Source organism: Bos mutus, chromosome 3 (assembly GCF_027580195.1).
Source record: "Bos mutus isolate GX-2022 chromosome 3, NWIPB_WYAK_1.1, whole genome shotgun sequence".
In the NCBI taxonomy this organism is placed as follows: Eukaryota; Metazoa; Chordata; class Mammalia; order Artiodactyla; family Bovidae; genus Bos; species Bos mutus.
In genome coordinates this window covers 65,599,631-65,614,003 of record NC_091619.1, presented here as the reverse complement: position 1 = coordinate 65,614,003, position 14,373 = coordinate 65,599,631, and the positions used below count along the sequence as shown (strand labels likewise).

The 14,373-nt window shown below is 39.3% G+C and overlaps 1 protein-coding gene and 1 pseudogene across 1 annotated transcript in view; one reads left to right on the top strand and one right to left on the bottom strand.

Moving 5' to 3' along the window:
- The window catches only part of ST6GALNAC5 (ST6 N-acetylgalactosaminide alpha-2,6-sialyltransferase 5), a 216,536-nt gene that overhangs the window by 79,284 nt on the left and 122,879 nt on the right, over positions 1-14,373 (top strand). The window lies entirely within an intron of this gene.
- LOC102280972 (transcription initiation factor TFIID subunit 9-like) lies at positions 9,775-10,594 on the bottom strand (annotated as a pseudogene).

Sequence of the window (14,373 nt, the reverse complement as noted above, 5' to 3'; positions counted from 1 at the left end):
TCTCTGTCCCTAACTCTTTTGTCTCTCTTTTTATTTTTTATATTTTGTCCTACCTCCTCTCCAGACAATGCGCTGCCTTTCTGGTGCCTGGTGTCCTCCGCCAGCGTTCAGAAGTTGTTTTGTGGTATTTGCTCAGCATTCAAATGATCTTTCGATGAATTTGTTGAGGAGAAAGTGGTCTCCGGTCCTATTCCTCCACCATCTTAGGGGAGAATCTCCAAGCCTTCATAAATAAATAAGACTGATATAATGGAGCACAATGTGGTGCTTGTACATACAAAAACATTAATAAATGTTAGCTCACACAAACTCATGTTACTGTGCTTTTTATGACAGACTATTTTAAATGTGTATTAAATGGAGGGGACCTTAGAAGCGATGGCATCTGGCTCCTTCAGGGTGATGAAACTTGAGATCCTTAGAAATAGAATAACTTGGGCAAGTTACATAGTGAGCAGTAAACTGGGAATTAAAATCTGGTCTTTTGCCACAGCTGGAAAGGGTCTGCTGTACCCACAGTGCCTCTCTTCTAACTCCCTCGTCTAAATCAAGTTCAACAAAAATGATGATAAGGTCCATACCACAGTGGCAGCTGCAAACACCTTTTGCTTTCGTGCCAAGCTTAGTTACGAGCTTTGGAGTGTACCCATTTTGCCTTCTCTGGCTCCTCACCTTTCTGCCACCTGCCTTTTGGGGTTCATAACAAAAATAAAACACAAACACAAAAATCGTAGGTCTGACAATCATAGCTGGTTCCACTGGATGGCTAGAGCTTAGTTATGCTTGTAGAGATTCATTGAACACTTTTTTTGGAGCCTCAAAAAATTAGCATTTTTATTGTGAGTATTAACTAAAAATTGTCATTACTGGGCACAACTTTAGTTAAGTAGCGGTTGGAGGCAAAATACAGAAGCTGTGGCTGACCAAATGTCAGGATTATCAACTCTGTGAGCTTGGGTGATGCGTAAGATATTGTGTAATTTCTTGTAGCACACAAGCCACTTAGAAACTTACTACCTCTGTTCCTTCTTAAATATATAGTGTTGTTCTCAGTGGTTTGCACTGAACATGTAACAGGCAGCATTCAGTAAAGTCACTTGACAGCTCCTTCTAAAATAAATCTGATTTTATCTTTGTGTCATGTAGTTTCCCATGCTGAGAGGTTCGCATTATCATCAACACAATAACAGTGCCTACAGCAGGCAGTCCTGAAGTACTTCTAAACCCTGGTTCTCTCAACACCACAACGCTTTCTAGCACAGGAGTCCCCAATCTCCAGGATCTGATATCTGGTGATCTGAGGTGGAGCTGATGTAATAGGAATAGAAATAAAGTGCACAATAAACATAATATGCTTAAATCATCCCCAAACCATCCCCCTTCCTGCCCCAGCCAGAAAAATTGTCTTCCACGAAACTGGACCCTGGTGCCAAAAAGATTGGGACCGCTGTTCCAGTAGGTTAGGGAGAAGGCTATCTAAATCCAACCATGAATAATCAGACACAAGTAACATGAGAATTTAACTGTAAGTTTTTTTTCCTTTCCCCTGATGCCTTAGTATATAATTAATGCTTTTAATTCATTGTTGTGCCAAGATATTCCATCTAGCTCATGGAAACCAGTTCTAAAATGCAAAGACACAATGGTTGCCAAGATTCCGGTCATACACGTTTCAGATGGTGTGGACTTTCTCTGGAGTATACCTGACTATTGTGTTCTTTAACAAAAGTAGGGTGTGAGTTTGCACACGTAGGGTGCAACAGGAGGATGGTGGGTGCCCAGCAGGTAATTCATTTAGTGGTCATGTGCTGAGGAAAACAAGAGTTGTGAGTGTAGACGGATCAAAAGCAAGGAGTCCTGTGTGACCCCGCTGCTGCTTCTCTTACCCTAAGGCTGCCCAAGGCGAGAGTTTTCATCCTGGTAGGATGTACAAGAGCTTCCCCTGATATAGGGGGCCAGAAATCTAGAAGTAAATGTGTTCTGGTTCTGTCTGAGAACACTAGCAACAATTCCCGTGCAATTGCTTTCGCTTTTTAAAAGGGAGAAATAGATGGCTATCGGGTCACTTTCACAGCTAATAGTTTATAGGTCAAGATAATCTGGAGCTAAGAAATGTGATATTCATTATGAAAAATAGAAAGTTTGTTTAGCAGAGGATTTTTGTTTAATTGCAAGCCCAAAAGGCTGAGTATAAAAAGTATTTATTGTACCAAGAATAAATTAAATTTCCCCCTTTCTATCTTTCTTTACTTATTCCTCTAATTGTTTATTTTGAAACCCCTCTTCACCCATGAGAATGTGAGCCACACGGAGGTAGGGATTTTCATCCATTTGCTTGCTGTGTATCCCCAGGGCCTTACACAGAGTCTGGCAAATACGAGTATCCAATATGTACTCACTGACCAACAAATGAATGAATGAGTGAACTGTAAATTGAAAAACCATCCTTCCAAATGAATTCATTTGTGGATGTAAGCTAGCACATTCCCTAGAAAGCAGCTTCCTTCATTAAGGGCAGGCTTTAAGGTTCACAGGAGATTTTAGCATCAGCCTAATGATGCTGATTTTCCTTGGAAATTGCTCTCTGCTCCTCTCCCCTAGTTTGTCTTCCTCAGCATTTATTTTCAGATCAGCATTGGATCTGAAGTTATAGCTTTTTCTCCCCAGAATTCACCTGAGGAAAAATTGTCTTTTTCCTTGCGTTTGAAGCTTAGCAAATTGAGGAAAACCAACTTAGATGAACATCTGATGATCTTTTGAAAAAAGAGAGACCTGGAAGCTCAATACAGATGGTGCCGCTCCTGCCTTGGGGATGCTGGGCAGCTTGGGCCCAGCTTGGAGTGGTTCTCCTGGGAAACCGGGACTGGCTGGATTCTCTCCTAACTCAGCAGAAGTGCCAGGGCCATGCCAGTCACAGGGTAAAGTGGCTGGGGTGTGGGCCCTACACAGAGAGGGTCTGTAAAACCCTTCTTACTGACTCGAGCCCTGACTCAGGCATTCTAGGATTTCAGGACTCACCCAAACCTGATTAAAGGTGTCCAGAGGGCCTGGGGTTAACACTGAGTTGTTCTTTAAGTACAAGATTATGGTTTCCAATAAAGTGGATTTGTGGTACCTGAGGTGATTTTGTGGAAGAAAAAAAGGAAGATTAAAAAGTCTGTGTCAAAGTAGTATTTTGATTAGACCAGAAGCATAATTTTAGAAAATGGAAAATAGTAGGGATGCCATAGGAAATGTGTTGGGGCCTGCCCTTCCCAGAGGAATGGAGTCAATAAATCATCTCCCGCCAGTCCCAAGTTTTCAAGTGTGATGTTTTCGACATTTTGTAGACTTACATTTTAAAGTAAAGAATGCACAACCCCATTTATTAAGGTTGTGTTATTGCATTTGTCATCTTTTTTTAATTTTGGAAGATATTTCATTTACCCTTGTTAGGTATAAATATGATCCTGTGCTTTACTTTTCATGAAGGATGGAGAGTAAAACAACAAGCTTCTTGGTTTAGGAAGAACTAGTTAGTAAATTTTCCTCCAGTTCTCCAGGATCGTGGCAACTGCTTCTTTCCTGACAGTGAACTTTGCATCCCAATCTCCATTAGTCTTAATAGAAGCCAAGCATTCTCTCCCCCTCACTGTGCTATAAGAATCATTTTTCCTGAGTGGAGTAATGGTTATGAAGTCATTTAGGTATTCACAGAAAAAAACGCCTTTTACTGTTGTTTTTTTATTGATTCCAGGAATGTGGAGAAGAGAAACCCTGCTCCATTTTACCGTAAATACTATTAATCCAGAGATGACTTCTTAGTATACAGCAATGATTGATTTGAATTTAAATGAGTTGATACTCAGAGTTTTCATCTAGACTCAGATAAAACAACAAAATCATGCAGTGACTCTGGTTACATCTGGAGTTGCTACTTAGATTGCCTACACAGTCTTGTATTTTGAAAAAATACAAGGTTTGAAAAAAAAAAAGGATAAGAGCTGAGATATATTAGATCCTGAAAGTATATACTTCACCTCTCCTATTACTGACATTCACTCCTGACTTCATTTCCAAAGAATTTCACCCATTTCTCCCACCAGGTCCAAGATCAATATCTTATTTTAAGGAAAAAGTTTTCACTCAAAATAGGTTGACTTTTGAGTCTGACAAAGTAGAAATTAGAGTTATAGTGCTGTTTTAAGAGAAAAATTGGAGAGGTCTGATTCCCAATCTACATAATAATTCAACAGAATTTAAGGCTGTCTTTAGCACTTTGCATTAGCAGCAAGTAATTACCTCCAACTAGAATGAAATGAGGGTCAAGAATGGTTTCAAGCAATCAAGTGGAAGTGTTACTTGCTTTATTGAACATGCTAATTCAAAGCTGCACTTGGAAGAGTTAAAGAAGAAAAATGCCTCCAACCCAAATTGCCTTGTGAGCTTTTTTGCAAGAGTGGGCCAGAATGGTTTGTGGATGATAAAAAGTTTAAGTTGTTTAGTTTTAATATTTTAAATGACTTTACCTAGGAATTTGAGTGATTTCGGATTTTTCATTTTTGTGTTTTAATTTAATGGTGCATTCGATATACATAAGGATAAGCACACAAACATTTTTTTGAACATGTTAACAACTATTTTCAAATGGGCGTGCCTATCCCTGAATGGATAGGTTGGTCTCCTACCAAATTACAAAATTAAGTAGATATGAATTAGTATGTGGAAGTGTTACTGAACTAAACTTGGGTTCACCTGCCTGCTACCCAGCATAACCAATCAATTGACATGAGTTGCAGTGAAGGAAAGTACAGTGTTTGTTTGCAGTGCACCAAGCAAGGAGAACTGGTAGCTCATGCTCAAAAGGCCCAAACTCCCCTATGGTTTTCAGGGAAGGATTTTAAAATGCAATATTTGGACTGAGGGTTGCAGGGTACATGAATTTCCTTTGATTGGGTGGTGGTGGTTAGGTGACAAGGTGGCATTTCAGGAACCTCAGTCATCAACTTTCAGGTTCCAACCAGACTGAGGTCAGTATATAATCACCATCCTATACCTGGTCAGGGGTCTTAGTTTCTGCATAACAACCCAAAGGTATGCATCTGATTACTGTGTATATTCCTTGAGGAAGACTGTCCTATCACTGAACTATTGTTCAAGCTATCTTTCTTAATTGCTTTTCCTTTGTTTCCACATATCATCATTTCTCTAAGTAGTAACAATTTGAGTCTGCTGTTTGAAACTCAAGGAAGGTATAGGAGAGTAGAATCTTTTTCTACAAACAAGAAAATGTGGGGGATACACAGGGGCTTTTGTACATGGGACGAACTCACAGAGTCCTGTTCAATTTCAAACCCCCTTTTTCTTTGATGCTTCTCAATCCTGAGGGGAACAGGAGCCGGACAAGACAGGCAATTAGGTTTTGGATAGAGAGTCTAATCATACTTGTCAGGGGAACTCGGTTTTGGGGGGACCTGGTTTCTGAAGTGCTAGCTGAGTCCAGTTCCTCTTATGAAATTCTAGGCCGATAGAATATTGATCTAAACTCAGACACAGTTTTGCTTACTCAATTATCCATGATTCTAACCTTGGGGAACAATTAAAATTCATAACTGTATTTATTAGCAACAGAGCTTCCCAGATGCTCAGTGATAAGGAATTGTCCCTGCCAATCCAGGAGACAAAGGAGACCTGCATTCATTCCCTGGGTGAGAAAGATCTCCTAGAGAAGGAAATGACAACCCACTCCAGTAGTCTTGCCAGAATAATCCCATGGAGAGAGGAGCCTGGCAGGCTACAGTCCATGGAGTCACAAAGTGTCAGACACGACTGAGTGTGCACACACACACACACACACATTTATTAGCAAGAGAGTAATGAGAATAAAAATGAAATCATGTGCAGAATTCCTGAATTTGCCTTTTTTTTTTTTTATTCTTCCAATTTTATTTTATTTTTAAACTTTACATAATTGTATTAGTTTTGCCAAATATCAAAATGAATCCGCCACAGGTATACATGTGTTCCCCATCCCGAACCCTCCTCCCTCCTCCCTCCCCATACCATCCCTCTGGGCCGTCCCAGTGCGCCAGCCCCAAGCATCCAGCATCATGCATCGAACCTGGACTGGCAACTCGTTTCCTACATGATATTTTACATGTTTCATTGCCATTCTCCCAAATCTTCCCACCCTCTCCCTCTCCCACAGAGTCCATAAGACTGTTCTATACATCAGTGTCTCTTTTGCTGTCTCGTACACGGGTTATTGTTACCATCTTTCTAAATTCCATATATGTGCGTTAGTATACTGTATTTATGTTTTCCTTCTGGCTTACTTCACTCTGTATAATAGGCTCCAGTTTCATCCACCTCATTAGAACTGATTCAAATGTATTCTTTTTAATGGCTGAGTAATACTCCATTGTGTATATGTACCACAGCTTTCTTATCCATTCATCTGCTGATGGACATCTAGGTTGCTTCCATGTCTTGGCTATTATAAACAGTGCTGCGATGAACATTGGGGTACACGTGTCTCTTTCCTTCTGGTTTCCTCAGTGTGTATGCCCAGCAGTGGGGTTGCTGGATCATAAGGCAGTTCTATTTCCAGTTTTTAAGGAATCTCCACACTGTTCTCCATAGTGGCTGTACTAGTTTGCATTCCCACCAACAGTGTAAGAGAGTTCCCTTTTCTCCACACCCTCTCCAGCATTTATTATTTGTAGACTTTTGGATCGCAGCCATTCTGACTGGTGTGAAATGGTACCTCATAGTGGTTTTGATTTGCATTTCTCTGATAATGAGTGATGTTGAGCATCTTTTCATGTGTTTGTTAGCCATCTGTATGTCTTTTTTTGAGAAATGTCTATTTAGTTCTTTGGCCCATTTTTTGATTGGTTCGTTTATTTTTCTGGAGTTGAGCTGTAGGAGTTGCTTGTATATTTTTGAGATTAGTTGTTTGTCGGTTGCTTCATTTGCTATTATTTTCTCCCATTCTGAAGGCTGTCTTTTCACCTTGCTAATAGTTTCCTTTGATGTGCAGAAGCTTTTAAGGTTAATTAGGTCCCATTTGTTTATTTTTGCTTTTATTTCCAATATTCTGGGAGGTGGGTCATAGAGGATCCTGCTGTGATGTATGTCGGAGAGTGTTTTGCCTATGTTCTCCTCTAGGAGTTTTATAGTTTCTGGTCTTAGGTTTAGATCTTTAATCCATTTTGAGTTTATTTTTGTGTATGGTGTTAGAAAGTGGTCCAGTTTCATTCTTTTTACAAGTGGTTGACCAGATTTCCCAGCACCACTTGTTAAAGAGATTGTCTTTAATCCATTGTATATTCTTGCCTCCTTTGTCGAAGATAAGGTGTCCATATGTGCGTGGATTTATCTCTGGGCTTTCTATTTTATTCCATTGATCAATAATTCTGTCTTTGTGCCAGTACCATACTGTCTTGATAACTGTGGCTTTGTAGTAGAGCCTGAAGTCAGGTAGGTTGATTCCTCCAGTTCCATTCTTCTTTCTCAAGATCGCTTTGGCTATTCGAGGTTTTTTGTATTTCCATACAAATTGTGAAATTATTTGTTCTAGCTCTGTGAAGAATACTGTTGGTAGCTTGATAGGGATTGCGTTGAATCTATAAATTGCTTTGGGTAGTATACTCATTTTCACTATATTGATTCTTCCAATCCATGAACATGGTATATTTCTCCATCTATTAGTGTCCTCTTTGATTTCTTTCACCAGTGTTTTATAGTTTTCTATATATAGGTCTTTAGTTTCTTTAGGTAGATATATTCCTAAGTATTTTATTCTTTCCGTTGCAATGGTGAATGGAATTGTTTCCTTAATTTCTCTTTCTGTTTTCTCATTATTAGTGTATAGGAATGCCAGGGATTTCTGTGTGTTGATTTTATATCCTGCAACTTTACTGTAGTCATTGATTATTTCTAGTAATTTTCTGGTGGAGTCTTTAGGGTTTTCTATGTAGAGGATCATGTCATCTGCAAATAGTGAGAGTTTTACTTCTTCTTTTCCAATTTGGATTCCTTTTATTTCTTTTTCTGCTCTGATTGCTGTGGCCAAAACTTCCAAAACTATGTTGAATAGTAATGGTGAAAGTGGGCACCCTTGTCTTGTTCCTGACTTTAGAGGAAATGCTTTCAATTTTTCACCATTGAGGATAATGTTTGCAGTGGGTTTGTCATATATAGCTTTTATTATGTTGAGGTATGTTCCTTCTATTCCTGCTTTCTGGAGTTTTTATCATAAATGGATGTTGAATTTTGTCAAAGGCTTTCTCTGCATCTATTGAGATAATCATATGGTTTTTATTTTTCAATTTGTTAATGTGGTGTATTACATTGATTGATTTGCGGATATTGAAGAATCCTTGCATCCCTGGGATAAAGCCCACTTGATCATGGTGTATGATCTTTTTAATGTGTTGTTGGATTCTGATTGCTAGAATTTTGTTAAGGATTTTTGCATCTATGTTCATCAGTGATATATAAATTTATTTATTTTAATTGGAGGCTAAGTACTTTACAATATTGTAGTGGTTTTGCCATACATTGACATGAATCTGCCACAGGTGTACAGGTGTTCCCCATCCTGAACCCCCCTCCCACCTGCCTCCTCATCCCATCCCTCTGGGTGATCCCAGTGCACCAGCCCCTAGCACCCTGTCTCATGCATCGAACCTGGACTGGCGATTTGTTTCACATATGATAATATACAGGTTTAAATGCTATTCTCCCAAACCATCACACCTTTACCCTCTCCCACAGAGTCCAAAAGACTGTTCTATACATCTGTGTTTCTTTTGCTGTCTCGCATATAAGGTTATCATTACCATCTTCCTAAATTCCATATATATGCGTTAAATACTGTCTTTCTGGCTTACTTCAGTCTGTATAATAGGCTCCAGTTTCATCCACCTAATTAGAACTGATTCAAATGTATTCTTTTTAATGGCTGAGTAATATTCTGTTGTATATATGTACCACAGCTTTCTTATCTATTCGTCTGCAGCTCAATCCCAGAAAAATGAATTTGCCTTTTTTATTAGATGTTAACTGAAGTTTAGGATGAATAATATTTTATATATCTAGGTTGATTATAATATAAATAATTCTGACTTAGAAACTGTATCTTGTAGCTTTAAAAACATATTTTCTTTATCATGTGGCAGGAAATAAGTAGAGATTAAGCTCTCTTAAAATAATTAAAGACAATTTAGATGATACAAACAAACTTTATTTAACACTTCATGAAGTAAGCAGTCTCCATTTGCCAGGGTCCAGAGAACTTCATAATGGGCTTGAAGGCAGGATGCTTTTATAGGATAAAGAATAAAAAATAAAGAAGAGAAAATGAATAAGGAAAAAGGAAATACATATAGAACCCTGAATTGGCTTGGCATGTAGGGATTGTTTGACAGGATACACTGTGTTTCTAGTCAAATGAAACTTTTCTCGGGACTTGAAAGTTACCTGTATCAGTTTGCTGAGCTGGCATACCAGGCAGGAGTAGCTCCATCTTGGACCTAGACATTTATTTCAATGGCTATTTAAAGTGAATCTGAAACTTTATTTTTTAAAGAGGACAATTAGTTTTTTATTTCAGATGTTGTACTTGGAAACTCAGTTGGTATCTTTTTTTAATTGAAAAATATGGTAACCTTATATACTCATTAAATGCTATCTTTCTAAAACATAGCTTGGAAACATGAAGCATGCATGTTTAATCTCAGTACAATGGATTCAAAACCAAGTATGCATGTTACCTGCATCAAGGCTAGATTACAAATTATTATAGTCATCATCATCATCTTCACATTTTGTTTTCCATGCATTTGATGATTCATTGGCAGTATTTTGGTGATGACACCACATTAGTGGTAATAACAATGTTTTAGGACCTAATTAATGATGGTTTAATTACAACATTTTGAATGACTACCATTGCAGGAATTGATGCTTTACAGCTGGGGATTGTGAAGTGGGTATCTGTACTGTGAACCTTTGCCCTGTGAGGGACACTAGAGTCCTTGCTTTAGCTGACACAGACATGGTATGTGGGAGTACTTGGTCAGTTCATAACTGAACCAACACTTAACTGAGGAACTGTTCTTCTTCTTGCAGAAGTATATTCCTTTTTTGTAGAGACCTAAATCTATAATTTTGAGCAGTCAAGCAATATCTACCAGATGGCAATCTAGGGCTTTAATATGACTTGGTCAATGGCAAGGGAGTTTGATTTCTTTGCCTTGCAATATCTAATTTAAAAATCTCTTGGGAGAGGAGAGGTAAATGATTTAATTGATATCTTCTATTCTTTCATTTCCTTCATTTATGTCAGCTAAGGACAGGACATGAAGACCCAGAATTAATCTGCACATTAAAATGATTAATCATAAGGTTATATAATTCAGAAGGAAATAGTGGGGATGAAAACTTTCAGTAGGAAAAAGACCATGAGATGGGAGATAGGATTGTTTTCTTTGCTCTGCAGAAGATTTTTTAGTTTGATGTAGTTCCACTTGGCTATTTTCGCTTTTGTTGCCAATGTTTTTGATGTCAGGTCCATGAAATTACTGCCAAGATCAATGTCATGAACCATTTCCCCTATTTTCTTAAGGAAAATTAGTCATTTTAAATGAGGGATTGTTAAAGCTAAAAGAGCATGATGATTAAAAAGCTATAAAATTATTGAAAGTTTACCATCTGAAATATTTAAATCTCCAGAAAGTTTGTCTTTTATCAAAATAGGTTTTTTTTTGTTTTTTTTTGTTTGTTTGTTTTTGTTTTTTTAGCAAAAAAAAAAAAGGAACACAGGGGAAACTAGGAGCAAAAGAGAAAATTTGGGCTTGTGTATAAATTCCCCTCAAATCCCTCTGTCCTGTGCAGACACATTCATATTTCTAAGCAGGATAACAGGAATTGTTGTTCAGTCATTCAATCGGTCCAAATCTTTGCAATAACAGGGTCGGATAAACAGAGGAGGATCTCTAAACAAATGCAAAATGTTGAATTCACAAAAGCCTCCTGTCCTGCATCCTGCCTGCCCCCCACCTCCAACTTATCCTCAGATGAAATGGGCTTGATAAATCAGAGGAAAGTTCAGGATAGACTATGCTTCAGTAACAAATAAACCTAACAAGTAAATTTTTTAACACACTGAGGTTTATTCTGCACTCAAAGTCCAAAATGAGTCAGATGACCTTTTTCTATCCTGTAGCCTGCAAGGTTGCTGTGTCAGGAAAAGAGGGTGCTAACAGAGACACTGAGAACAGACATGTGGTTGCCAAGGAGGAGAGCGATGGGAGAGGGATGGATTGGGATTCTGTGATTAGCAGATGCAAGCTCTTATATAGAGAACAGATAAACAAGGTTCTACTATATAGCACAGGGAACTACCTTCAATAACCTGCAATAAATCATAATGGAAAATAATATTTTAAAATATATATATTCACACATATATATACACATATAACTGAGTCATTTTGCTGTACACCAGAAACTAATACAACATTGTAAATCAAGTACATTTCAATAAAATTAACTTTAAAAAAGAAAAAAAGGAGAGAGCTAGAAGTTTGTTCCAAGTACCTATATGGGCCAGGAAGTACCCTCATGACACTTCCTCCCACAATTGATTGTAACTTGGCCACATTATTCCATCCTCAGGGAATTTGGGCCAGCAAGGGGACTTGGAGTAGGACTTAGAGGTCTCTGCCTCAGGAGACTTTCTTACTCCTGTAAGCTTATCCTACCTTAGCAGTCAGCTCCCTGATTTCTCCCCACAGAACTAGCTTCCCTCCAAAGAAAGAAAACTGGCCAGTAAGAAAGAGAGAGAGAGAGAATGAATGAGAGCCTTAGCTCTCATATCAAGCTCCAGAGCACAGAATTACAGAATGGTGCCAGATTCCAGTGTCAGAAAGTCCAGGTCATCCTGAGTTGCTAATGAGTGAGAAAAGAGAGAAGCAAAACTATTAAAATAATAATATATGCTAACACTAGTTAAATAAGATGATAAATAAGAATATACTTACTCTCCTTCCCTTCCACCCACGTAACTATTTCCACTACAGTGATTCTGACAAAGTATATGTCTGGTTTCCTTACTCCAAAAACATATCAAGAACCATAAGCTCAGATGATTCATTTTCAACCTCATCTTCATTTGTTAAAGGGCATCCATTACTGAACCATTTCGTATTCTACTAAATATCCTGTGACATTGTGGTCACCAGCATGAGTGACAGTTTTTGCACTCATCCAAACAACATACTGAATGTCTTCCATCTGCCAGGCCTTGTGCCAGGTTGATGCTTGGACTGCTTCTTCTCTAGAGCTCATGGCCTAGCAGCTGCCATCTGAGTCTAGACAGATATGTTCCAGGAAACATATCCACAATTTCTTGTAAACCACATCCTGAGGGGTGTTTCTGGGTCTGTGCTCAGCCAGAAAAGGAAGAGGGCCTCTGAGGCACCAGTTGATTACCGCTCCCTACTAATCACATCCAGGATGGGATGGCATGTACATTAAAGACAAAAATCTTCACTGTTCTCATGGGAGTTAAGAATTGGAATTAGTTTTTCCCAAAGCCAACGTCAACTCTCTCCAACAGTCAGATTTTATTTGAGAACTGGGAGAGCAGGGGAGAAGATATTGTGTGTCTGTTTGGATCTCACTTTGGCATCAGAGATGCTCCTTGCCGGCCGTGATGCTGGCCCATGGTGAGTGGGACTGGAGTGGGAGCAGAAGCTGTGAGCTGGGACCCTAGGAGGTGCGCTTCCAAGTTCTTCCACTAACTGGCTCTGTGACCTTGAAGGAGGCCTTTGGTCCCTCCGAGCTCCAGTTTCCTCATGTGTAAGATCAAATGCTTGGACTAGACAGGCATCTCCCAGCTGTGACACATGATCGTTCCGGGCTTCTGTGTTCCTGCCTCCATAACTGAGGTCCCCAGGCCTGTGTCACGTGGGGTCAGCAGGTGCATCAGTGCCTTGTCATCAGAGTGATCCACTTGAGAGGCATTCCTCCACCGTAACTTGCCAAGAGAAAAACGATTAGCTATGTCACCTCCAAAACTCTTTGGAGTTTATTTCTTTTTTTCAACAACTTTCAAATTCTCACTATGATCACAAACTGAAGAAGAAAATAGTCCTTATCCAGCCAGTAAAATCAACAAGTGGAATGTCTGGGGATCTCTGCACATCACCAAAACACTTTGCCAAAGGGTCCTTAGCCCATTGGTGAGGGTTTAGCCCATTGGTGAGTGTCCCTGAGAGCCCAGCTCTCACAAGGGGACTTGCCATGTGATATTGTGGAGGTACAGACCTTAGTGCTTCAAAGAGGCTCAACCTTCTGGCATTCACAAACATATTTTGCACATGAGGGAACTGAAGCCCAAGGAGGTTGATTAGCCCAAGGCCATGAACATTGGGCAGAAATGAGATGAAAACTTGCATCTTCTAACTCCTGACTTACAGGCCCAAGCTCTTACCCTACACTGTGCTAGAAAATTCATAGATGCTTTCACTGAAATCTGAATCTGTATCAGTAATAGTCATATGGCAATGAAAGTGCTGGGCTTCCCTGATAGCTCAGTGGTAAAGAATCCGCCTGCCAACGCAGAAGACATGAGACTCGTGTTTGATCCCTGGGTTGGAAAGATCCCCTGGAGAGGAAAATGGCAACCCACTCCAGTATTCCTGCCTGGGAAACTCCAAGGACAGAGAAGCCTGGTGGGCTACAGTCCATGGGGCTGGGAAGGGTCAGACATGAGTTAACAGCTAAACAACAACAACAATGGTAGTGCCAGCAATGGTAATAATATATACCACATATTTATGTTATATGTGTACTTTATACACACACATACACCATTTATTGAGCAGCCACCATTAGCCAGGCACTGAGACAGTCATTTTATATATCTTAGATCTATTTTTATGGTAACTATAAGATATATTCTCTTCATTATCATTTATAGTCCTTACTATGCACAGGCATTAAACTAGCCACCATGGTGAAATTTGGAAATAAATTAAGAAAGAGCCTTGTCCTTAAGGAGATAATAGAAACCTGTGACATAAGCCTCAGAATATGCGACAGCAATATGAGGGAGAAGATGTCAGAAGAAAGGTTTGGCTACATTCTGGGGGGATTCAGAGAAAAGGACGTGTATTTTTCCATATTGAATGGATTTGGAAAGGAAAGACAAGGGAGGAGGTGGCTGAACTGAATCCTCAGTAGAAGAAAGGATGCTGAGTACTGGAATTGGGATGAAGGACTTTCCAGAATAAGCAGAAGCACTGAGCCTGAAAGTCAAACTATATTACATGGAACCAAACAGCAAATCAGCTGGGATGTTGATCTTGGGCCAGTATTTGT